This window comes from Aulostomus chinensis, chromosome 14, assembly GCF_037954235.1.
Source record: "Aulostomus chinensis isolate RoL2024-O1b breed Wild chromosome 14, RoL_Achi_v1.0, whole genome shotgun sequence".
Classification (NCBI taxonomy): Eukaryota; Metazoa; Chordata; class Actinopteri; order Syngnathiformes; family Aulostomidae; genus Aulostomus; species Aulostomus chinensis.
Genome location: NC_141333.1, coordinates 11,013,098 through 11,040,633, shown reverse-complemented (window position 1 = coordinate 11,040,633; position 27,536 = coordinate 11,013,098). Strand labels below are relative to the sequence as shown.

The 27,536-nt window shown below is 41.3% G+C and overlaps 1 long non-coding RNA gene across 3 annotated transcripts in view; it reads left to right on the top strand.

Moving 5' to 3' along the window:
* The window catches only part of LOC147249712 (uncharacterized), a 50,132-nt gene that overhangs the window by 7,976 nt on the left and 14,620 nt on the right, over window positions 1–27,536 (top strand). For 2 of the 3 annotated variants that reach the window (XR_015119276.1, XR_015119275.1), the window contains exon 3: window positions 7,655–7,828. The exons of the other annotated variant lie outside the window; for it this stretch is intronic. This is a non-coding gene — a long non-coding RNA (uncharacterized LOC147249712). Of the gene's footprint in view, window positions 1–7,654; window positions 7,829–27,536 lie in introns of those variants that run through there. 3 annotated transcript variants of the gene reach the window in all.

Genomic DNA, 27,536 nt, shown 5'->3' with positions numbered 1-27,536 from the left:
AGGGGATTTCAAGGAATGATGGAATTAGTAATGGATACCCTAAAACTATCAAAGAAAACCCTAAAATGTGTGCAATAGAGGCCACAAGTACAGAGCAGATCAGCAAAATGACAAATTATGCAACATTTGATGACAAAACCTTCTGAAGGCAATGAATTCTACTGTTGAGAAGCTTTAGATGTCTCCAAGAGGGCCCCCAAAATTGTTGAACCTCCTCTCCAACCAAGATACTGATTGGTGGCATGCAGGAAAAGGAAACTCAACTAAATTCAGCCGAGAACAGCAAAATAATTTCACAGGATAATTTTGCACTTCACGTTACACTGTGGAGCGTAGACCCTGCTACACCTGGCAGTATCAAAAACTTCCCCGCAAAGAAGAAATTTAATGAATAAAGCGTTTAAAATAAACCATGCACAGTCTTTGCTGCTTCCAAACCTGACCTCTGTGTATTTTCACAAGACGTTTTCATGCAAAATATATTTTCAAATCCTGGCAAATAATGAGACGAACATTACAGAGTTCATTGACTGCTCTGTTTCTTGTCTCCATTTCCTCGCTCACTGCACCAAGCCAATCTAAGCAAATAACTCTGTGTGCCCATGAAGATGACTTTGGAGGGGGAAATTTTCTTGGTAAGCCACACCATGTTTTTTTGTTTTTTTCATAAAAAAAAAAACTTGGAGAGACATCATTGAACTACTTGAGATGGGGTCAGTCATCCACTGTCCTCCACTTGTGGGTGAGTGGGACCAATCACACTGTCATTATTGTTCCAACAGCATGTTTGCTGTTCTGAAATTGACTGTAGGGGCAATCTTCTTGACTTCTCGTCTCAGCGCGTGTTCAAGATAAGCCAGTAAAATACAATGGCTTTCTTCCTGGAACGTTTTTAAGACTTGGGCAAATGTTCTGATGGGAAATGCAATCTCTAATTTCCTGTCCTATTGTCAGGGAAAACATTCGGCACAATTTGCTAGATTGGACATGTGGTGCACACTTGGACACCTAAGGGACTTGCAGGCGTGCATGAGTTGAAAATTCCATCACTTACTGAGTGTTCAGGAAATACGGAAACAAGCACATTAGCACAACAGCCACGTAGAGTAACTGAAGGCTTTCGGCTGCATGGCCCTGAGCTTGCATAAAAGCATAAAATGCTGCTTTCTAGCTATAAAAAGACACTCGCACAACTCATTCTAGCAGGTGACGCACAGAAACACTGCTGATTTACCCATTAGCTCCATGCTATGTAGTTTCATTATGATAGCCCAGTCCTAGGAAATTATATACGCATATACATTGACACTTTTACTGTGTAGTTTTACACCTCTTCACCACCACTTCATGCTCACTTGAGAACTTAACTGCATACAGAAGGAGGTCACTTACACTGTACCTCTCAGTTGTGTGAAATATCAGTTACTATGGGCAATGAGGATTACAAATGAAATAAAGTAATAGATCAAAGCAATAAAAAGGGTGCATTAGAATATAGGGTGTCCTTTTAATATGTTCAGCATTCTCCATTAAGACTTTTCTGCAAGACTGACAACTGTCACACTGTATCCATCTGCTTTGACAAATCTGAAAATTTGGCCAAAAGGTCCCTTTCAGTCAACACTTACCAGACAAAAAAGAACCTCTTAGTAATAAGAGAAAGGGTTTTATTTGTCTTATAAAATGTCTGGGACACGGGCGATGAAACCATTAAACTGTTATGGGAGACATAACCCCGCTGACACTGATCATATCAGTGATAACTAGTCAGGGACCACAGCAGGGATGGATGGCTTGAAACTCAAACCAGCCCCGTGAAAGCCTTGCTGCTCACAAAGCAGAGAAATTGAGTCCCTGAAATTCCACTCTGGCCCTTCATTTACCTCCCCTCCCACTCTTGGTCTCCCTTTTCCCTCAGTCAATCAGGATTGGGTCCAAGTCTCCCCACAATGGCCGCCACCATCACTACTCACTGTTCAAGCTACCATTTCCAACCCCATTCTCCTGCTGACTAATTAGTGTTATGGTTAGTTTGCATTTCTGGCAGGCTGGGGGGTTCCCTGTGACATTATGTCTAAAGCACTTGTCAAAACAGCGCTTGGAGGAGCCGCGCTGGCCGGACGGCTTGTAGGGTTGAGGCAGGGGCGGTATTGGTGGAGGGGATGGAGGGAGCCAGGGAAATTGTGGGTGGGCGAGAGAGGAGTGAGCCTGGCGTCTCAGGCGAGGCAGTGATAGCTCCAGTCTGCAGGCTCCCTGCCCACAAGCAGCAACAGGAATCAGAAAGACCGACGGCATCGGGGAAGCTTGCCTGGAGCTACTGCAAACTTTTGCACACTGCCTATGAGCAGTATCCTTTCTCCTCTTCAGTAAAGGCTCTCAGTTCTTGAGTAGAAGGAAGTGAGCTGTCGTCATCTGACCACGAGCCACCTGACTAGATGCCAGTCAGCTACTGTATTTTCTTGTCTGCCTACTTTACGCCCTTGTGTTATCATATCCTCCTTCCTGCTGTTTTGCTTCATCTTCTATTACATAAACACTTCTACTTATTGTCTCCTTGCCACCCTCATCTTCTATTCTTTTTCTCCTTCTCCATTTTCACGTGTCATCTGTATGGAGTTTTGCACCCTGCTTTCAACTCTGATCTTGATTGACCCCCACACTGATAACCAATCACTCATATAATGGGACAAGGAGCATGGTGGGCTCGGGGGTGGAGACAGCAGCTCTACAGTTTACATATCCTCGAGCCAGACTCTTTAAATGAAGCATAAATATAACATTTAGACTCTAAAACTAATACATATCGAGATGCGGTTTCATACTAGGCACCAAAATCAAGAGCTTTCAGTCTCGAACCCCCCTGCATGAAAAAGAGGTCTTTCTGTTTTTCTCTTAAGAGTCAAATGCTTGTGTATTTGACTGTTGTCCACTGTGGAGCCATTGTTGGGGATTTATAGGTGTCTGGCTAAGAAAAGTCAAATCCATATTAACTGATTTTGTTGGCCACTTAAATGAGCTGTAAACACAACAGTAACACAACAGTGACATTTTAACAGTCCTAAAAGTTGTTATGGTGAATTTGTCAGCCAATAGTTGCTTTTTTAGAGAGAAACATTCATTATTATAAGAAGTCGTAACGATGGCCCAACTTCTTCTCATCAAATACTTTCAAAACTGCATGTAAAACATGTGCCAAAGTCCCAGGTTTCCATGTAGGCGATGTGCCAATCCTTCCTTTTATAGAGAGCAGATGGATATAGAAACAGCAAATATGGTTATTTGCTATAAGATAAATCCATGTTTCAAAGTGTTGCAAGCAATGATGCAGTTACCTGACCTTCATTTTTAAAGGTAAAACTTACAGTTGGACATTGGAAGAAAACAGTAATCATTCTGAAAGCTGGCTTGCAGCATCTAAAAGTTGCGGTGTCCCCTACCGCTCAATCTTCTCAAATGTTCTGTCTACAAATACAGTTGGATAAAGAAGATTTGGACGATATCATATGCACTTGGGAGTTTGGAAACTCATGTTTTTGGTCAGTTTTGTTGTTGGTAGTAGTCTCTCTTAGTGTCAAGCTAGATATACTTAGCTGGCTGTCTTTGCATTATAGAAAGAGACGTAAAGCAGCACAGAAATAAACCCAAAACATTTTTAGCTCAAGACACCTATTTACGAGTTCCTGAAAGGCAAAATACTCATTTTGGGTGAAGTAGCACTTTAAGGTCTGGTTAGCTTCAGGCACAAAACCACTTGGTTAGGGATGGGGAAGATCATGGTCTTGGTTAAAAATGTTCTTTATATCCGGCGAAATGTCTTGCATCATGCCAGATGTCCTGACGTCTTGCTGTGACTCATGATTATGTGGGTCATACTGCGCTACTTTTTGTAGTTATAAGTACAACAAAGATGGAATGAGAACTTGAGGTGTCGTTAGATTTAGTGGTTGGATGTGTTCGAAGTGTAAAACCTGCATGCAACATTGGAAACATTTGACATGAGCACTAAACACAATTTTAATGTGTAAAGTATTGAAGGTTGTTTGGCCCCCTGGATGGTATAAGTTCATTCTTCACTTTCCTTTGAGAGGGGATCCGTGCTGATGAGGGCAATGAGACTGCATTATAACAGTAAAACTGTGGGCCAGAAAGCCAAAGAAATAAGGTAAAAGTTGGAAACTGCAGAGTCGGTGATAATTATCGGATGGTTTATTACTCTGAGCATTCACATTTAAGTACCTCTGTGAACCATTATGTATTCTACAAACATTTATTTCAACTGCATTAAGTAGTCACTAAAAACACAGCAACAAACTCTCCAGCCTGGAAGCAATACTAAAAAGCACCATCTTGCAGAAATAGGCGGAAGACATGAGGAGGTAGGTGTAGAAATTTCTAGCCGTGTGTTGTGTGATATGGGATTTTATGGGATTAAGGTTTGTAATTACACCAATCTTAATGGTATTCACTCTCATTTGCCAGTAAGAAATGTACAAAATGCTCCCTAAAAGACAAGAATGCCCCTAAAGGCAAATTACTTTCATGCTATCGTACAACTGTCACTGCATGGATGATTTTTATCCTCCAAACCATGAAGCCACCACAGCAGCAATGTTTTGCCAATTCTTGACTGCCCAAAGTGTGCCCCCCCCCCAACATCCCAACCTCCCCTTTCCCTTGAGTATGGTATTTATTTGAAATGTGCAGTCTGGTCTCCTTGATTTATGGCTTCGAAAAAAAAAAATCAGGGTTCATGGTATGCTTGCCAGTTAAAGGTTCTCAGGGTTGTAGTTTTTTGGCGGGATGCTAGACATCCTTCAGACAAGACCATTACTCCTCATCTTTCCACATTGCATGTACAAGTTAATTCCCTCCAACCAAATTAGAATACCTTTACTCTGCTTCTCTTTAATTTTCTACCCAGAGCGCAACATAGACTGTTCAAATGTTCAACCAGAGCTGAGGTTTTCTTCAAATCTTCTTGACATGTCATGTGTGGTGTTGGAAAAGACAGTTTGCATATCAGCATTTTTCATCCGTGACCCACAGTATGATTTCACACCACACTCTGTTTTACTAAACAGGCCTGCTAGGCATGGTGCTGGAGCCAAAAAGCTCTCATGCATTTTTATTCAGACCCGCTTGTCTGTCGTTCAGTCTTTCCATCCATCCATCCATCCATCCATCCATCCATCCATCCATCCACATGTGCATAAAATCTGTGCGCACATATTATGTTATTCCATCTTTCTCCAGCTGCAGTGTTTGGTCCAGTATCTGTCTGACTCTGTGGAGCCCGAGCAGGAGAGTTCATTGGTAATGCAGCTGGCTCAGAGGTCCAGTCAGGCCCTGCAGGCTGAGTGATAGGCTGATGCCCTCGGGCCAGTGGGCCACCAAAACCAGCATCGCCCGAGGAGGCAGAGTGAGAAGTCCTGCTGTTAAGATTAGCCTTGCCAGACCTGTGTGTGTGTGTGTGTGTGTGTGTGTGTTTCTCTGTGTGCAGGGTTCTAAAAGAAAAAGAAGCTGTTCTGTGTATCTGTAACCATTAGCACCTCTGATTATAATCATTGGAATTTAGAGCTCAGTGGTAGACTGAGGTGTAGATCAATAAACATAAAGACAGGCTCGCTGAGTGCAAATGGATGTCTGGCCACATGCAAGGCTGTTTTTTTCCTTTAGGCTGGTTTTGCATTTCTCCCAGTCAATCTCAACCTGTGTGTCACTGCACAATGTCACAAACTTGGCTTGGAAAGTTCATCATAACATATTTATAGCTCTTGCACATTTTTTTTTTGAATAGAAAAGTATACCCTGGATAGCCTCAACTAGTTAGACTTTTCTGACTGTTCGACTACATCACATGGATTTAAAGGAGCTATAAATCACATAGAAATATTCTGTATATCCTCTGGGTTGCTCATGATTGAGACATCTCCACAAGCAGAAATACGATCTTCCCTTCCCTTCCAACTGGAGAACCCCAATTCTTCCAATACCAGAACTGTGTTATCTTCTTTAGGTCCCCTGCTCAGCGTGATGCTAGCTGTAATTATGACCAACACTAACCAGGCTCAGGCTCTCCATAATATGGTTGTGCGACACTGACGTGGTTTGTAACCATACTCCCCATGAGAAGCCTTCCTTCGTAAGTAACCTCAGCATCAGTCTTTTTCTCCCCCCTCTTCAATGAATCCCCAAATTATAGGATTGCTCCGGTGAATGTGAAGCCATGAGGGTTGGAACAGTATACTTTTGCAGTTCAGTTTCATTCTCTGACACCACTGTTTGGTTAAGGGAGGGGAGGAAGGTGGGGGGGATAGGGTGGTTGATTTAAACCTGCAGGTGGTTACAGTGCAGTGCCTGCAGAAAACATTATCGCCGGGGTGATCCTGCTTTTAGCTCCCCATCTTTGTCCTCCTCCTGCCAGGCAGAATGACATTTATAGGGTCCCGCTCAGTGGTTTGTGACCATGAAAACCACTGTTGCTCTTGACTGCACATCCCACCCTTCCTGCTTCCCTGTATGTCTGACAGATAGTAGAAAAAGTAGGGATGGAAAGTCTCTAGGACAGAAGAATAGTGGACTGATTTTATATTGTCCACCTTCCTCTGATGTTACCGTCTTCTCCTATGCTACTATCTATTCCATTTAGTTGGCTACACATGAAGATTCCCGTCACTTCATATTATTTTGGAAATATTCACCAACAAAACACTCCACCCTGACGGTATTTATGCATTCAGTTGGCCTTCTTTTAGAGGGCTTGGTGTCCCATTAGGGGGCACCAAAGTCTTTCTAATTGTGCACTTTAAAGTACAGCGTCCAACATCATAATTCAGCTGTTTCATGCTTGTCTTGAGGTGACAAGCATGATAGCAGAAGAACCTCAACACTTCTCTGCCAAACATGTAAGATTATCACATTTTTTAAAGTATATTTTCATAAAGTTGTGAGCATAATGTGACACCAAATTGTGCCTTACTTACAACTGTGTTAAAATGTGTTAATTTCCTGTACATGTGGTTGAATGAAAAGCAGATTTTATGACTGAAATGAAACATTGCTCCACTTCATTTTTACTATGAGGATATACACTTTTTAAAAAGCGTAAGTAGTAGCGAGCCTGCAGTATTATTTGCTTGTAAAATTTCAGCTGATAACAGGTTGATATGGAGTCAGTGACTTGTTGGTGGTGGTTGGGAGAACATGGAGGAAGTGGGGGTGGGAAGTCTGGCACCGTATGTTGGCTGCCTACTTCCATGTAGGCTGGCTCTTTAAAATTTTCCTTTTCATAGTTATTCATCCATGCAAACCATAAAAGAATATTAAAAAAAAGTTACTGAACCACCCAACAGCATCCAACCCCCCCATGAATACTCAACAAACAAATGCCTGTGTAGTCTTTAATTTTCCAATGTTATGCACTTGCACATATACAGCAACCACGCTCCTCAACTCAGGTCTGATAACCCCCCCCCCCCCTAAAAAAAATGTGCCCTTTTAAAATTCCCAGATATTTATTTTACATTTGTTTAGAGCTCTGTATGTCAAAATCATCAAGAAAAGTGTGCTCCTACATGTTGATGTAAGAGAACATTTACTTAGGCTGCTCTCCTTCCTCTTGCTTCTTTGTCTCCCCGTTTCCCTTCCTAACCAGAACCACATTGACCCTGCCTTTGAACGCTGGAGAAGGAGGGCAGGTCTGCATGCAGAAATGAACCGAGTGGGTGCTCGCAGGTCTGGGCTGAAGCCAGACTAATAACTGTACCATATTAACAGGTCACAGAAAATTCATGTTTTTACATGTAGTGGGCTGAAGTCAAATAAACCAATGGTGTGCCCTAAGCTTTGCCTGGTGTTCTTAATGATTACCTTGTCAAAAATGACTTGGGAAGTGTATTAATTCAGCTGCTGATGAAGCTAGGAGGGTCTACGTTGAGGTTTGTGCCCTCATTTTCCGCATGTTGTGAGTTTGCTTCAATTACCTGGACGTATGCGGTTCATTTGTAACACCAGAAATATTTAAAAATGCAAATATATTCATATCCCACAGCTACTATCATGATATACTTGTGGGAGAAATGAAATGTTTGAGACAGGAAGGAAGCACTGTATGCAAGATTCATACTGCATTATTTGAACAACCTAGGAGCTACAAATCAGATGCTGTCCATTAAAAAAAAAAAAGCACTTGATAAAGTATTTCAGTATTTAAATCCCAGTTTTATCATTCATAGTGAATGATATGATGCACACAGCGTCTCGAAGCTCAAAAACAGTTATTTTATTTACGTAGCTAATAGAAACACTTCAGTGGCCTGAAGCAGCTTTTTTTTTTAACCAGACAAGAAAACTTTGCAACAGCAGTAATAAAAAATTAAAGTCACACACTTCTCTCCTAATTTCTCATTTCCTCTCCACTTTATGGAAGCAAAACGTGGCCGAACACAACGATAAGAACCCATAATTCTTTCACTACTCAGACATAACTGTGTTGGTTTACTATCTACATGAGTACACTAAATGATGAGGGTTTTAGATGCTGCTGAGCTGCCAGGGATTGACATTTACACTCGTTCCAACAAACAAACGTGTGACTGAAACGGTAAGACACGCACCAGAGGTTGATAGCAAAACAAAAGCCAAATTTAAAGTATAATAACTTTGCTGAAACAAGTGCTCAAATAAAACAAAAAGTTCACTTTCAATTCCGTTTAATTCAACTTTATTCTAGACATGTCGGATATGAACAATACAAAAGTCATACAAAGTGAACATAGACTTGAATTACCTACAAATTACAGTTTATAAAGAGTCTGACACTGTTTTTTCCACATCTTTGACAGAACTGATATATTGACTGGTATTCATGACTTATTTCATTCACAGAAAAAAAAGCTGCACCTTGTATGTTCATCTTGGTCAACCACGGTGTGTGCATAACACCCCCCCCCCCCCAAAAAAAATGAGGAACATTTATTTAAACTCATGAGGTCATCATCTTCTCATTACATCCCAGCCTGTATGTATAAATATTATATCTGTTAAGGATACCACAAAGGAATTACATTAAATTACATTCTTTGTCTGCTTATTAAATACAAGGCTATAATCTTAAAAAAAATCACCAGATAGATGGATGGATAGATAGATAATGCATGTATTATCTATCTCTCTATCTCTCTCTCTATCTCTGTCTGTCTGTCTCTGTCTCTCTATCTGTAAACATATTAAAATTTCATGCCGTTTAGGACATGAGGGAAGTAGAAAAGCAGATCATGTTGATTTGAGGTGGCGGTGGTGGTGGGGTCACACATGCGCCAAGATTCGGTGCGTGGGATCACTGTTTGATTCCCTTTTGCTGGCCATGAGTCGAGGTAGAAAGCCCCTCCGGTTGCTCACAGTTCTCCTGGATATGTACAGGAGGACAGAGAACAGAAGCAGCATTAACACAACAGACACACTGGCTGCTCTCTGGTGTACTGACCTTAGACCAGCAGTCACTGCTGCGAGGCACATTTAATTCGTCTGTAAATATTAGCTGCTAGCTAGAGCTATTTAAAAGACTCTTACAACTTCATCTATTATGAAGGGAGTGGAAGACGCGCTGCCGAGATAACAGACCACGGACTAACTGGCCACCTGCTTTAATTCATAAAATGATGAAAAAGACTACATAAAATTAGCCAGACGCTGTGGGAAATGGAGAGACTACAATCATATTTTCCATGAAAAATTTACTAAAGGAACATTAAAAATTCTACTGCATTATAACTACACATGAAATAACATAAATATACATATATGTGTGTGTGTGTGTGTGTGTGTATACATGTGTGTATATATATATATATATGGGAATACAGTACGATGGGTTAATTTCATTAGAGTTACAATGAGTAGGTGTGTCTGCGTGTCGGTCTCTCTTTTCTTCACCAACTTGGAGGAAGTGCAGGGTGGGGATGCTGATGAAGAGTTCATGGTTGGATTTCTTTTTTGTTGCCTTTTTTTTTTGTTCCAGGGTCAGCCGCTGTAACCGTTTGATATTCCCTTTGGGATTTTAATTCTGTCGTCTCCTGCAGGGCAACTTCCTTCTTCATAGAGGAATTTGACCAAGAATGACTAGCACACAGAGGCCACGTCGTGTTTTACCAGTCTAGTCAACATCTTTGTATACTGTGTGGATGCGGGTGCCAGAGGGATGTGCACCCTGGATACAGTACATCTCCGATCACAATTCACACTCATATTCACACCTGCAGTCAATTTAGAGTCTCACATGATCCTAACTTACATATTTCTGATGTGCAGGAGGAAATCAGGGGGAATCCACGAACCTCTGCGTCGCTCAAATCCAAAAAGCCAAGCGTCAATTTAATGAATGATTGAAATCTTAACGCAAACATGAAGCGATCCCCACAAAGCGGAGTGAAAGATTTATGTCCCTACAACACGAGGACACATTTTGAATCCCTCAATGTTTCCTCCAGTTTCCTCTCAGCTGAAACTATTTGAGTCAGAACACATTCTATACTTGCAGGAAGGAAACTTAAAGCTATATTCTATTTTTACGTGTGTGTCTCAGTTCTTATCCAAGTATTAACCAAAGTTATGCTCCCATATGTTTACACAATCACTCTGAAGGTCGCTGCGTTACAGCCATTACGCATAGAGTTATAACTTTTTAAAAGGAAACCAAGTGAGACTTGGCTCGGCGGAGACTCATGCACAGACAATAGCGTATTGATGCTAGTGCCATGTCACTCCTTGCCTCTCACTCCCTCTGTGCCTTTAGGTGCTGACAGACTGATAGGCAGCTATTGTTCCACAGCTGAATCAGAGGAAGCCAAGCTGTGGCCTCCCCCTTGCTCTCTTGCACCCCTTTTTCACTTTTAAGGTTTATTTCTTTCTTTCTCTCTCTTTTAATTCTACCTCATTTTCACTCTTTAAATTTTTTTAAAAAAAATAAGTTTTTAGATCACTCCTTTTGCTTACTCATCCATCGCCTGCTCGTTTCCTCTGTGTGCCGGTCTCACTTCCTCTCTCTCATCTCCATTGTGTCTTCCTTTTCTCCCCCCACCCCGCCCCTCCCTGGCTCTTCCCCCTCCATACATCTGTCATTCCCACTCTCCCTTTCTTTTTTATCTCCCGACTGTATATATCCCTCTATCTGGCTTTAGAGTACCACAAGAAACTTGGCAGGTCACATTCTTTTCTCCTCCATCTGCTGGCTTGATCTCCAATTTCACTTTATCAACATTGTCATCTCTTTTACTACATTGTTCATCGTCTCTGCCCTCTCACGCTCGCCCCGTCCGTCTGTGTCATCACCTTCATTTGGCTACGAATCCGTCTGCTCCCATAATCCTCTCCCATCCAACATACCTCGGGGACCAGTCTGGGGTGACTTCATGGTGAAAAGCCTGTTCAAAGTTCAAAGCAGAGTTTGCTCCGCTGTGGCAATTTAAATTAAGACAACCATCATCTGAAGTTGCCTCAGCGTTACGCTCTAATAATTGCTGCAGCACTTCTCAATAATTGGGGTGTTATCAAAATTCCACGGTGGTAATGACACCACATATCCTGTGTCTTTAAAGTGTCCTGGTGTCTTGTGCAGAAGAAGAAGAAGAAAAAAAGACAAATTTCAGATGTATGTGTTCGTGTAAACACACATTAGAATAAAATACACAATGTTCCTGTCAGTCTTTTACATGCGTAATACATTGAAGATTAAAATTTTGTGATGAATGACGACTATGCTGTTTAAACTGGAGCTTAAAAGGTTTAATTAGAGATGAAGAGCAAAACATTCCTCAATGGGACATTTTTTGGGCTTTTTTAAGAAGCGTGGGAGTCGCAGTCTCCAAATACATTTTTATATAGTTTTTAGTGTTACACACACGGTACTATCCACAGCAAAATATGCAGTACAGATCCTCAGTGGACACGGCCTCACCCTTCCGCTCATGGTGCATTCTGGCATCAGTCCACTGAGTGGCAGTATCATATCATTGCTAAAGCTCAAGCAGAAACCCTTTTGTGGACACACACACGCACACGCACGCACACAGGACTCACAGCTTTTTCAAACCAGTTGGGAAGATATATGGGTAAAATGTGGGACACACACTCACAAAAAAATGCAGTGAGACCTTCAGCCAGTAAGTGAACAGTCTCCTCCGTCTCTGACAGCACCGAGTGACACTTAACAATAACACTGGGCTCTGAGGAGACAGAGGAAGTTGACTTAATGAAATGGACGGGAGGGAAAGGTGGCCTGTCTCACTGTCTCAGAAAAAAAAGGTCAAAGTGGAGAAGCCAGAACAAGTCAGTCTGTGAACTAACGCATCAAACTTTTTTTTTTTTCTAGAATAGCACATGAACTTTAAGAGCAACCGATACTTGTTTTTTTCCAAACTGAAAATACATTTTAGTGTTCAAAATTATGTCAAATTCTTTGTTGTTTTAAAAAAATACTATAATTTACTTCTTGAAGCGAGATGACAGAGGTTTTTCTGAAAATTGCAATAGTGCACATTAGACATGCAGTGAGGATGTAATTCAACTTAATGTAACATCGAAAAACACGCACTATACGGACAAGTCTCTAATGTATTGCCAGTCTGTGACATAACTGCTGTGGCGGTATACTTATTTATTTATAGGTCTATTTATTTACAGTTCTCTGTGTTTGAAGGAAGACTTTTTGAACACATTATGAAAAAATACATATGGAACCAACTGCTTCTCTCCTCAGGAGGACAGCGTCTTTGTGTCACTGCTTTGATTTCATTCAAAACACACACACACACACACACACACACACACACACACGAAAACGTACACTCCTCATCATCTACAGTATATCTTCAGTTCACTTGGCTTTCATATAAGGAGAATGGAGGAGTAAGCCTGTTCCTGGCACATTGACATGCCGCATACTGTATACATTCAACACAGACAGAATCCTGTTAACTCCTTAAAGGGCCGAACCGTGAATGCAGCGTGGTGTTGAAGCACAGCTGCTGGGAGACTACTGGCTCTGTTTATGTGGGATTTATTGCATTGAAGACATTAGTTTTTAGTGAAAGTTACTGTCTGAGCTTTTGGATACAAGATATAATGTAGAGGTCCTGTGATGTTCGCATTTGTTGTTGTGAATCCGTACATAACTTCTACTAGAGGAGTCTGCAGTCCAACCAGACTAATTTGAATACATGCATTTCTTCATTATTCTTCACAATAATCAATACGCTCAGCTTTTCAAAGGAAGCAAAATGGGAAGACATGTTGTGGGATGTCAGTAACGAGGTGACACAAAAAGGTTCTTAAACCTCAAACAAAAGAATCTGAGTTACTTTGTTTTTGACTGCTTATAATAGGGGTGATAATTATAATATTAAACTCAATAATAGTACTTTTTTTTTCAAGATATCCAGAAATGCTTTACACTTCAAGGTAACAAGAAAGACATGAAAGGTGCATGCTACTCTTACCACAAAACTTTAACTCGCATGTTAAAAGCTTTATAATGTTTGGAGTAACCTGAGAGACTTGTTAGGGTCTCTGATGTGTTTGCTGGGAGACTTAGAGGAAGAGAAGGAGGAGGTGAAGAAGGTCCCAGGTCTGGGTTTTGGAACTGGAGCAGGGCATTTTAGGATGATCAGTTAGATAGATATATTTTTTAATTGCAGTTAAGGATGTAATGTCTTTGTCACAGTTTTCCTAGCATTTAGCAGGATTAGGCAGGAACTATTGAACCGATCCTCTAGGATCTTGGTGGAAGGATAGGGCGCAGGTCACAAGGAAGAACCCAATAGATTTTTGGAACGGATGCAAATTTTCAATACGTATGAAACCTCCAAATCCCCGTGGAAAAAAAAATGTAGATGTGAGCAACAAAAAAAAACAAACAAAATGTGCAAATTGATGGAGATCTGGAAAAAAAAAAATTGGAGATCAAAATCTATTTTAACTTCAGTCTGTCAAGTAGGCAATGCAGTCAACAGTGTTGGCTTGTCTGTCTGTCAGCAGGAAAACTCCAAACCTTGTGGAGAGATTTACACGAAACTTGATTTTTCCTCAACCTGCACTCAATCGTCCGATCTGCATCGTTTTGAAATTGATCCGGATGTGACGGTGACACTTTGGTGGAGGAATCGGAGTCTCTGAGTGCCCTCTAGTCTTTCATGAAACCGCTGGAGCCACCAGAAGTATCTTTTCATGGTGTTATCTGCAATAACAACATTCAATTACTTATGTCACATTACTCACGCTCTTTCCTTTTTTCTTTAAAAATCTTCATTGTGCACTCTCTCCTCCACATACTTGATGATCAGACCCAGCCTTGTCAAAGGAATTGTCGGTATCTTTACATTTAAGACTCCAAAGTATCGGGGATGCTCACTGATGATAAGAAGTCTAGTAGATAATGGAAAGAGAAAAGCAACTTAAATCAGCACCTAGAGGCAAACTGAATCCCAGGAATAATTGCTTACAGAGGAAAAAACAGAGGTAGCAAATGTGAGGAAGGTAAATGGTGGGAGAGAGCTTTTGGTAGATTTGTGTACTGGCGACAGCAGCTTTTCTGTGCGTGCGTGTGCGTGTGTGTGTCTGGAGATGGCAGGCAGGGCTAGAGCTTCCAGATGTGGAATGGGCAACCTGCCTGTCGGGACCCAAACACAGGAACTTCCCCCTGACGGCGGAGATTAATCAAAGCCAGGGGAATCTCTACAGCAGGACGAGGGGGAAGGATGCGTGTGTCTCTCTGTGTCTGTGGGTTTATTTGTGTTGTGATGAATACGTTTTAAATGCAGTGTGTATATATGTGTGTGTGTGTGTGTGTGCGTGTGCACAGGACTACCAAATTCCTTAATAAAAGAGCTGCGAGTCTGTGCCAGGTCTGTTGATTTGTTGCCCACTGCCTAGAAAAGGAATTCAACCCTCAGCTTTACTGATGGTCCCCTTCGGGAAGACACTAATACGAACGTCATTATGGGAAATATGTAGTCATGCTGGCGTGTACACTGTATTTACAATATAACCAACCCAAGCAGAGTATGATATTTTTCCCCTAAAATTTCAATGTGATGATAAATCAGCACGTGTATATACAATAATCACTCGGTTAAAACACATTTACCACATGCCTAATGATGGTTTTTAGATTCAAAGTTTTGCTGATGGAACTTCATGCGCCTCTGTCAGAAGCAATCAAAATGGGTTTGCAACCTTTCATGGAAGACTTGCAGGCTTTGCCATAATCTCAAGGGCTTGGTGCAATTTAAAACTCACTCCACTGCCCTCCACTATCAGTTGAGGGCCTTAGTAGGTTAATGGCAATTCTCTAACTTTCTCTTCATGCATTTTTTTTTTTTTTTTAGTCTTTGATTCATGCCCTGGTGCACTCTTTTGCAGCACTTCCATCCTATCTGATGGGACATCACGTCCTGGCGTTTATCAATTAATTGCACATTGCTCCTGGGTGCCATTGTGAGCCATTGAGATTTTTTTTTCCTCTTCAGTAAATGACTGATACATGTCTTCTCTGAGCTTCCCTAGATAGAGTAGAGTAATTACTCACAAAGCTCAGGCAAGCTCTTTGGGTCATGTGACAACCTGCTATGACATCACCTCTTGGACGCATGGAACTTGGACAACAACCGCAGATAGAACTGGAACATTTATTACCGTCCTACTGTTTACATTTTGAACATTTTCTAGTAGATACAGATATTCATACTCATAACCAAATGCCAGTTTTATCCCCTGCTGAAGCTTCCTCGCAGGTTCAGGAAAAAAAAAAGAAGAAGAAATAATTGTAACTGCTGGAGCAGAGATGACACGTTGTGAATATAGAACTGAGCACAAGTTTTTCACTTGGATGTTTCCATAAAGCAACAAATTGATGTTTTACATTTGCGCTTGTGCAGAAACAAATGTATTCATACTAACAATCCTACTTGTCAAAATCCTTGATTTGACAGAATCCTTGGATTCTGGTTGATTCTTTTCACTTGTATGAAAAAACAAAACAACAACCTGCTCTAACTCTGACTCGCAGCTACTCGTCCAGCTCGTCTTACTTCCACCATGGACCCGAACCTGCTGATCGACACACTCCCTCAGCCGGAGGGAAAAAAAAAAAAAAATCTCTGATTATCTCTTGTTTTTTTTGACTATTAAACTTTTAGCGATTATTAAATAGGATTTCAATTGGACTTGAGTTTGACTGGGGAAGTTCATTTTAGTTCTTTGGATCTTAAATGAATATACAGATGTTTTCCCTGAAACAAACATTTTAACGAGCTGATCCAGAGAACTCAGTGTTTCAAGCGTCTTCCATGCAATTCCTTTATTGTGGATACACATGTTATGGATATATTTTTTTCTTTTTTTTTTTGGTCCATAAAATATGAATACTGAGTTTGTTGTCTTAAATTCAAGAGCAAGTGAGAGCCCCTTTCTAAGACCAGCAGCTAAAAACACAAACACTACTCAGAATGACCCGGGCGTTAGGTTGCAGCTCTGTTTTTAGATATTTATGATGAGTACATCTTACATATTTTAAAATGCAGAATATGGAAAGGAAAATGTTCTGGGAGCAGGTGTGCGTTTGCAGCACTGTAAATACTCGGTGCTGAAAGTTAAACGATACACAGATGGACTGCATGGATGCAATATTACACAGCTAATTTCAACCCTTCGCTGAAATAAATTGCAAACACACAAGAGCTAATTGGGTAACACAATTACAAAGTTGGTTGTGTGTGAAATTCTTGTACATAACCCCCTTCTGTCTTCACTATCACGATAACTCCCTGTTGCTTTTTTTAGTTTATGACACCACCATCTTGGTTCTACTTTGGGAAAGCACAAGATTATTGTAATTACATGGATGCGCTCACCCACAAAAATTAGGAGCATTACATTTGTGACCGCTAAATTGAGAGCGCAAGTATCTCTTAGGAACCAATAACAGCATTCTGAAACCTTTTTACTCATATGGGGAAAAGCTTTTCTTTTAAATTTCAAAACAGGTCACAGAAATTTACATTTCGATAGGTTCTCGGAAAATAATGTAGGTGAAGACATCAGGCGGATTGTTTAAAGTGATTTTTCGGAAAAGTTATTCCATGAAATCAACTCCCAGTGCAGAGGCTGCTTCTAACTTACTGTTTAAGTGCAGCCATGCGTTCAGTGTTTAAATGCAGTGTTGATTGTAGTGTAACATATGAATACATATGTGCTGAGCATGTGCTTAAATAACTTTTTCAACACGTGGTTTCATGTGAAAGATTGCGGTTGTATTTGCAGCAATCAGGATTAAAGAGTTTGGGGTTCATTTACTGGTTTACTTAGAAAGATTTGAACTTTCGAGGATATTTTTCTTTCACAATGCAAACCCTCTCGTTCACCCTCACCTCCCAGGTCTGTGAACGCCCTCAGGGATTAACCATGTTGCCCCTTTACATTTTTTAGAGCTCCAAAAGTCAGGGTGTGGGGGGGGGGGTTTGTGTGTGTATGTGTGTGTGTAGGGGGGTAGGGGGTAGGGAGTTCAAACAGACCCCAGACCCCAAGTTAGCTCCCTTAAGGAAACCCCGAGACTCATTGGTTCTGCATTTCTTCAGCTTCCTTCATGGTGTTGGAACCTGTGACAAGCTTGTCACATCGATGAAGCCCGTTCAGAGGCGAGCAGAGGCAGGAGCTCGGCGTCGTCACGAGGGAGTACGGGTCCCGGGTGTAGAGAGGGAGTTGGCATGTTGGGAACTAGTTTTCTTCTGTGTGTCTGGGTGCTTATCGGGAAGCTCTCTATCACAGCCACATTTTCATTTGGCATGAATTAAGACATCACCTCAATCACAAACCTTGGCATCCACTGGGATGTTTATATTCACATTAAATGTTAGAACTATTGTAAAGTAGCCACAGCCAGACATGTTGTTATTACTCTGCCTGAATACTTGAATGTACCGTTTGTTTTACTGTAGATGCCTCGTCAGTTGGCCTCCTCTGGCCTTTTCTCACATGCTATGAGCAGGTTAAATGAGGTCGCTTCATCAGAAAGATAAAAATGCCTGAGTTCAAGGGCGGAGGACTCTATTTTGCCATGTTGTTTGCGCTCTGCAGGCTTAGTCAATCCCCATTACCTCAGTGTTTGCCTCGCTTGCTCTTTGTTACTCCCTCTAGTGTTTGTCCTTCTTCTGTCTTGTCCACCTATTAACAAACACAGTAAGATAATGTAACTTAATACACGTGTGGAAGCAGTAAAAGGGATTTATTCAATGCTTGGAGAGAATTAAGAAGATGCTTTCTCTTGCTCTGGGATTGCGCACTGATTAATGGGTAAAGAGATTTTTATCTACTTCGTTATTAACTGCTCTCTCTTCCTGACTCGTTTTCCCTCTCCATCTTCCTCTCACGCATTCCCAGAGTCTTACCTCACTTAATGAAGACGTGCCTCCAATCTTTTATTTTCAGCTCGGTCTTTTCTTGTTTGTTCTAACAGCTCCCCTTGCGAATAATCCTGATCTCTAAGAAACAAATTTTGCCTTTTTTCCCTCGTGTCCCACTGTGCCTATCTCTCTGCACATTTCATCTTTCTTTATTTTTACTGGCGTTTGGATGTGGATGAAATTATTTACAAATAGTTCTCAGAAACAATATACTCGGTATAATTCAAAAAGTGTTCTTGGCAACAAAAGAAAATAATTGATGAGGGACTGACCCAATCATGCTAAATATTAACTAGCTGCTTCATTTAGCTGTCAAGTGTATTTACAAAAACAATTATAACTATCCGCATTGTTGGATAATGAAAATGTTATTGATCATAAAGATCTGAATGAATTCCGATAGATGTAGATTTTAAAAATGTATTACAGACTCGATAAATCTTTTGATTCCACAGCAAAAGCTCACGCACCTGCAACATACTGCATGATGCACATGAGAACACCTGCACACATTGCTGTCTACATAAGACCACACACAGTCATAAACACACACACACACACACACACACACACACACGCTTCTGGTGTCTTGAAACATGCCAAAGCCCTGATTGGATGCTAACTGTTGTTGGACCAGTGTCTCTGCATGCAGTAATTGTACTACCTCATCTTCTCTCTAAAACATTCAATGCATATTTTACTTAATGCTTCGGGAGGGAAAAAAAAGTTTTATCAGTTACATTACTTTAAATTACCTTAACGGTGATGAATTCATGTTCATGTAACGAAATTTTAGCTGGTCGAAGAAATTACCCTGAGATATTTCTCACACACACAAAAAAAGCCTGCTGCTGGTGTGTTGTGTCACTCTGAGTGGCTTCAAACACACTCTTTCCCCCTTCTGTCTCTCTCACTCTGTGTGAGTCTCTGTGTCGCTGCAGTTTTGTGTCTCAGGTTACAGGGTAACCAGAGTCGTGTTAGTGTGTGGCGTTCCTCAATCCCCTGGAGAACTTCAACTCCGTGTTATGGTTTCCATCAGTCTTGTGCGCAGCTGAAGGTGTGTGTGTGTGTGTGTTTGTTTGTCTCATTCAGAGTGTAAGTTCCTACTGGCAGAGGGGATGCTACTTTTCGAGATGTAGGATGTTATTGACAACATTTCAACACGAGATCAGTTCATATTCATAATATTCACATATGACCTCAGCCCATTTATTCCAAGCCTCGAACGTTTTCCCTCTTCCTTTTTTATGATGCCTAGACAGTAATAATGACTCTGGCTTTTGTTGGACTCAATTGTGTGTGAAGCGTACTCTCAGCCGTCCAGCATTTCATACTTTTACCACAACATTAGAAAAAAAATAAGAAAGTCATTTAAGACCTGATCCCGACCTCTCATCGTCAGTGTCACACGGTGGATGTTGAAGCTTTTAAGTCACCACCAATAAAACGTGAATCTTGGATGAAAAAGCAAACAAAAGTGCACTTTGGCCCGTTCTTTCAACGGGCTGCAGAATGAAACAGTTTGGGCCTCACATGTGGAACAATTACTACTTCTCCATTTATTATGAGATGTGGGACCACGGAGGGCGCTTCCAATTTCAGGTTTTGGCCAAGTATCCTGCTGTAAAGACAACAAAAGTTGTTTTTTTTTTTTTTTCCTCCATCTCGAAACATTTTTTAAGCACGAGATCTTCACTGAGGTGACAAGTATAATATGCAAGACTTTTCTTCCCGACCGTGTAAAGTATACTGTTCCTTCTCTTGGTCACGTTCCCACCCAAACACCTGCCACTCCTCTACAAGAACCATCCACTCTGAAACAGTTGAAATAGCATCTAGCCTGAGTCAAAAGCAACAAAACGTCCGTGAAGCCACCACAGGCACCAAAGGAGCAGACAGTAAATGCATGAAATCAGCAGTAAAATGCCAATTATCCCCAAGTTTTTTCTGCTTGACTGTACTCTCGCTCTGCTGTTGCTGTTCTTGCAATAACTCCCTTGAGCTTAATAGCCACAACTTTCCTTATCACTGACAAATGCTTTATGCTCCGATACATTCGGCGTTATTGAAATGCAGTTTTACTCCGAAAGATTTAAACAGGGGTCACAGTTTTGTGATATTTTAATGTCACATACGTGCCTGCTAACTCTATTGCGACATGTTTGAAATGCGGCGGCAGTAATTTAAATTTATCGTGCAATAGTTTGTGTTCAGATTCTGAAAAATTCAGCTTTACTTACTTGTTTAATTACCTTAAAGGCTCTCAATATGATTATTATTAAACCTGTGGCTAAGCTGGGTTGATGTTAACACTTGTAGCACATGAAAGCATCCTCAATCCCCTGTGATCTCAGCGTCATATGACCCACATGACATGTGTAAGACAGAAGCAGCAGCCGGTGTGGCCGTGCTTTGTTGTGGTCATCGTTGACAAATCAAAGTTGCCCGTTAAGTCGGTGGTTTGCAAGGTCAAGGGCCTGATTGAGGATTTTCTCTCTCCTAAGACAGCAGGGTTCTCCCTCCTTAATTTTCAAAAAGGATGGCGTGCTAATCTGAGAGCAACCTTCGTGATCTTGTGACCACAGTTTTAGGGTCGAGGAAGCTGGATATGGAATGGCTGCTGGTTAAAATAACTTTAACCTCTCGACCTCTTGTGGAAAACTACTACTTCCACTCATGGAAAGATTTAGCTTCAGTAGAGGAATACCTGTGCTGCACATGTACTGTTTATTGGCAGTTAATTGCAGTTATTTAGATGTATTCAACTCAAAAATGATAGAACGTGGCAAAGTAACTCGCACAAAAGTACATGTTACACATTACAAACTATGGTGTTAAAAAAGTCAATATGTTTTTAGCAACTACAAGGTTCCAATTTAGTTCACATTGATCGCACTCTGTATTCATTTTTGCTCCTGTTTTATTTATTTATTTATTAAAATGTTGATGAATGATGCATTTTTAAAAAAAAGTTAGATCCAAGGCTCTTGTCAGGCAAGGCTATTTAATGGTGAAATTCTTAAAAACATTGCCTGTGTGTGGCTGAGTAACAACAACCCACACGTAGAGGTACACAAAGTTTTATTTACTTACCATAAATCCGCTGGTAGTTATTGGCAGCTACCTTTTCTTAATCATAAATGTGAACGCGATAAAGAATCGAATTTCACGCTGTTTCATGTATTAAAGTGACGTAACAACCTTGTAATTTTTATCTTTAGCCAAAAGGCTTTTCCTCTGGAACATATTTTGCTTGTCGACGCAAGAAAACCACATTTGTAACTAATAACATCCCTTTTGTTGTTGTTGTTGTTTGCATGTTGGAGTGAACATTTTCCTTGCCCTGTTGTTTGTGTGAGCTTGACCAGTGGCAGGTGTGTTGTAGACACACATCCTTGGTGTACCACTTACTCCCCTGCTAAGAGGGTTCTCACTGTGTACCGCAGAGAAGGTTGATTATCCCCCCACAGATTCTAAGTAAACACTCGAATGGAAAATGAATGAACGAGCAGAATAAAAGGATTTATAGAGGAGAGAGAGAATTTCACACCTGTGCTACCTGTAGACTCACTGATGACTGCTCCCCGTGCCAGTGAGCTGCGCCAGGGAGCAACATGAAAAATGATCCAAGCCCCGTTGTTGTATGAATGCTCCTCTCTTCCGATACTCTAGTAATATCTGAATGGGGAGTTAAACACGCTCTTTTTCTTGCATCATATTTTGTCACACGAAGCTTCCATCCAGGAGCAGCACCAGCTCCATCTATCAGTCTTCCGTGTACGAGACTGCTTGGTGGAATATACAGTGTCAGTGGAGGTCTGGGGTAGATGCATCATCCATTGTTATATTGCTGTAATTTATGAGTGACAGCCGAGATATGATAAGAGATGTGGCAGTCAAAATCAGATTCCCAGAGGTCACTAGCAAGGTCTGGGGGAGGGGTTCATTATAGAAGATTTTATCGACGTCCTTCAATGATGTGTGTATGTGTGTGTGTGTGTGTGTGTGTGAGAGAGAGAGAGAGAGAGAGAGAGAGGGAGAGATGAGAGCATGGGCAGGGGAAAGAGGGCCACAGGCAGAGAGCTGAAGACAGACCAGGCTATGTGGATAGTGAACTGTCTGAACTGCTTGTGTTTACTCCAACTGTTTTGTTGTTTCCTTGGTGGCTGAAAACATGCGTGCTTCTCTGTGCGCTTATGCGTGTTTGGTTGTAGGTGTGTTCATCTGCTTTTTTGCACTGCACACATGGCAGACGGCCACAAATGGGTGGTTAACAACATATGTTGGTTGCACATCGCTGTGTGTATGTGTGTGAGTGTGTGTCTTTGCCTGTTTTCCTGCATGCAAGATGGAAAGAGGAAAGGATTTGGACCACTGGTGGAGGGCAGCCTAATTCCTTCCCCGTCTCCTGGCCTTGATTCCCTTCGCTCACAAGTGTGACTGCAATTTGCACGCTGTCTTCAGGTTCAAATTTACGACCTCTTCTGGCTTTGCTGAACAAAAGAGAGAATTGAAGGCAGAAGGATCCATTGGGCCCCATCAAGCCCCAGATCTTTTGAGCGCCGCTTAATTGATGCCAGATCCCCTCAGGAGCCAATCCTAAATGTATCTGGAGGAGGAGGTGAATTATTGCCGAGCAACTTTCTCCATGCGTTCACGATCCAGATTTAAGTGTTGGCATGATAATCCCATAGCCCATCCTCTCTGCTCAGCACTGAGGCTGCACAGTGTGGGCCTGCTGCATGGAGGCAATCACAGTGGTAATGCATCTGTGCATTTATGTGTGTGTGTGTGGTTGTGTGTGCGCCTGCGTAAGGGCTTTCTCACAAGTGTCAGTGCCTCACTGTGGCGTGAGTAAGTAGGGTGTTGACCCCATCTATCCCTGGAGACCATATGGATGCAATCACACAGTGAGAGAGCGAGAAAGAGAGAGAGAGAAAGCGAGAGAGAAAGAATGAGAATGAGAGAAAAATTATAAGAGCCCTGATGGAAGGAAGGAGCAAAACAGAGACGAAAGAGAGAAAAAGAGACGGGCGATAAATTGGCATCTGGCTTGGGTATTTGGAGGACAGCAAATCTTCTTAATTCCTTGTTCTTCCTTCCCTTTATGGATTTGCCAGTAGAGGGTTTTGGTTAAATCATGCTAAGATGGTCTCCTCACCCGCTCTTGTTAAGACAGCAAGGGCTGATTGTGGTCACTTTGATTCCACTTTTATAAGACATGGCCAATAGCTAATTAGCTCGATAAAATAGCTGAATCTCATACTGGTTTTGAATTGCGGTAAACAATAACTTATTGTTGTAGCATTATTTCGGGTTGATTTGTGTGGTTCTTCTTTTTATCTGCAGCGAACAAGCAGGGAGCGAGCTTGACTGACATATTTTCGGAGCTCTCAGTATCCCTCCAGTGTGACTCTGCTCATTTAGTCTGATAAACACCCCCTTACACAGAGTCCATTACTTGCAATTTACCTCTCGCCCCTGGCATGTGGACACTGGCAATTCTCACTGAAGTTACCTCACATGCTTGAGCATCTCAGGCTGCAGGCTTTGCAGTTTACCAGTTGTTAAACTGACTGGCAAAGTAATCACTGGAGAGATACCTTAATTAGCGTATCAGTGTAAACATACTTTAAGCCAGTTATGCTTTGAGATAATTTTCACTCCATTAGCCAATATGCAAATGAAAATGCAAATGCTGGTCTTTGAAAATACCAAAATGCCACATGTTCAAAATGCCTTGGTGGTTTTTTTTTTCTTTTTAAATCATTTGTGACAGTACTTTCAATCAACAACATATGCTAATTTGTCAGTAAACCAAGCTCTAATTATGTGCTTTCAGAGTTAATGAAATATTTTCTTCAGTTTTTAACACATATCCTTTCTATCTGTATGTGTACAGCTAAAACAATAAACTATAGTCCTTTTATCACTGGTAGGCCCCTTTAAAAAAAAGTAACTTGTTTTTGGGCTATTTGCATGTCAGAGTCTGAGGAGAAAATCAATGATGCTAATTAGTGTTCCAAAGGCAGACTTTGCTGTGCGCTGATTACTCTGAACTAAGTGCCAGGGGATTAGGGTGGACTTGCCTCACAGACTCAGGAGGCAGAGGAGCTATTAATTAGAGAGCTGTTGAATGTGTGTGTGTGTGTGTCTATGTAGGCCTAGGTGTATGTGTGTGTGTGTTTGCCTCGTCGCACATGTGGATTTGTAAGAAAGTACAGTAACTACGTTTTTTTTTTGGTCTCCGAATTTCATAGATTGAAAGACAAAACTCAATTAACCTATGTACGCTGTATATAAGAATGAAGCATTTCAACACGTTGACTACATTTGGAGATTCATTTTTTCTCTCCATCTCAGCCACATGTCCAGACAAAACAACAAAAACACAGTTGGAAAAACAAAAAAAAAACTGTTTGAGGAAACAGTTGGATGAAACTTCAACTAGTCTGTAAGTAACAAACTAACATCCAATCAGGATTTTGATTCTCATAATAAACCATTGCTAATGAATCCACTTTGATGGTACATGGTGTGTGGTTAAAGAAGGAGGTGACAGATAGAATATTTACTCAAAAATTAGCTTCCAACTGCAGATAAACCTTGTAAAGATACCTGAGTGAAACATTTCCAGCACACATGAATTCAAATCCGCCATTGTTTCAGGTGATATCAGGCATGGCAGCAGTTGTGCTGTGCTGTAGATGTGTCACATGATCCCTGTGAGTGACAGATTGTGAAATGTCCATAACTAGAAATCACAATTTGGATTGTCGCCCGCAGATTTAGATCTTTGTAGTCAGGGGAGGGTTCTACAACTCAGGAAGGAGCATCATGGCAATGGTCTTCCATGTTCTCTGTTGCTCTGGAAACTGCAGATAGCTACAGAGCTACACGGTAAACGATAATAATCCTGTGGGAGTCCTCTAGTCTGCTCTTTGGCTTTTCTGGGAAAGTGAACTAAAAACACCACCGTGTTCCAAACTCCTACAGCTAAAGTGCACTATCCCCTTTTAAATGAACCAGAGAAATGGCGCCTGGTTTTGGTATGAAAAAAAACAGCCCTGGAGTCAGATCTTCACTTTGAAACTTATAGGTTGGTAAATATGTATTTTAAAAAAAAATGTAATTCCAGGCTGGGCTCAAGTGTAGCAAACTCTCAGGAGCCCTGAATGAGGGCTAGCTGCAAGCCGGCATTGCATTGTTAGCATTAGCATGACACATTGTGTGCATGTAGGTAAAAGTCAGGTGAACTCTCACAGGTGCGTGTTGGTGTTCTTGTGCAACGTACTGGACAAGGGGCCAAAATTTGCATGCCCACCTGGCTGTCATATTTCATCATGAGTAATCGGAGCTGAGTCTGATGAATATCCTGGACTAGAGTGATTTGACTTCGCTCTGAGGGGGGTTTTGTTTAGCATAAAACGGGTAGGAGAAACTCGGTACTTATCTCGATGAAGCTTATCCTAAAATTTGCATTTACAGTTGTAGCTGGAAACACCGGATCAACACATCAGTTAATATTACACTTTTATTTTCTCCCTTAATAAAAAAAAACAGTTCAACTTCGCAATACGCTTGGACGAAAACCCGACTCTAAATATTTAAAAGGATGATCCGAAGTCGTCCCCACTTTCTCTGTGACCATTAATTTATATGTCAATGTAGTAAAGTCTCAAAAAAGCATAAAATATGGCAACTGGACTAATCTCGTGTGAGAAGAAGACGTTTCACCTCTCATCCAAGAGACTTGAGAAACCGTTAAACAGACTTTGAGACTTATCATGACCTGGATGACTGAGAATATCCACAGATACAATGTAGCAAAGTACACATCACAGCTGATGTCATTCATCTAGATTTGTCAGAAAATATGGTTTTAAAATAATGACCGCATCAGCTGCACAACAGCTCCTGAATGGCTGATGGTAGCAAGTATATACCACAACATACTTGTGGCGTCGATAAAAGAAACAAATGCAGAAAATAGATGCAAAAAAAGTGTTTAGAAAACCAACCGCGGTTGTAAAGATGTAGCCTGTGTTGATGCATTACAAACATTTACCTGCCAAAAGCATCAGGGTCAAGAAGGAGGCCTTTCCAAAGGGCTGCTCAGAAGGAGAGGTGTGTTTATATGTGTGATTATCGCTTTGACCTTTCACCCTGAGTGGGGCCGTTTGCAATGTAAACAAAAGAAGGCACCCTGCAGATTCTGCCGAGCGTCATGACACACCTCTCCCCGAGTAAAGAGGCTACAGCTCTCGGCTCTTCTTGAAGCACCTTGCCACTTTGCAGGTCACATGTTTCCCATTGAGAACAGTTTACTTCCATCAAGACATATTTCCGTAAGCCTTTGATTTGAACCAGAGACAAAGGAGGGTCTCTCTGTTTCTCTTATATTCTCCTTCTTCAAAAGCGCACCATATTGGTGAGGTTCTACCCTGGTACTTCCATAGCTTTCCAAAAAGGTGTATTGAAGGTTATTTTACACTCCATTATACCTAATGGACCCAGAAAGCCTGACATGTGGGGCGAAGCAAGACTGGGAATGAGAGGCGGCATGTTCGCTTTTACAGAGCAGGTTGCGTTAACATATTTATTCCCTCTTGCTCAAAACCAGCCTGCCTTTAAACTGGGCTTGGATTTCACAGGCCACTTCACCCCTACCATCTGTCCATCCATTTGAATTAGACAAGCCCTAATCATCGCAAAAGTTTGACAAATTTGATAACGTTTTTCTGCTTGGATGTGTTGTGATTGGCACTTCAAAAGTATCCTTTTCAGTCTTCCTCACTGGTTTATTTTTTTCCCCCCCTCTGTTGTCTGATCACGCTCACGGCAACAAGCTGCGGCGCTGCACAGTGTTCTGAGGAGACATTTACCTTAACATAATGTTGAGCTCTGAACTAGAAATGATTGTATTTGATCACAGCACAGAAGCAGAGACACTCCTTTAATACCGTACATCATGTACATACCAACAGATACTTTCATTAATTTATCCGTCATTAACCTGTTGGCCCTTTGCTGAGTGAATCCAGGCCGTCAGGAACTACTTCTTAACCCAGAGGAGGAAGTTCT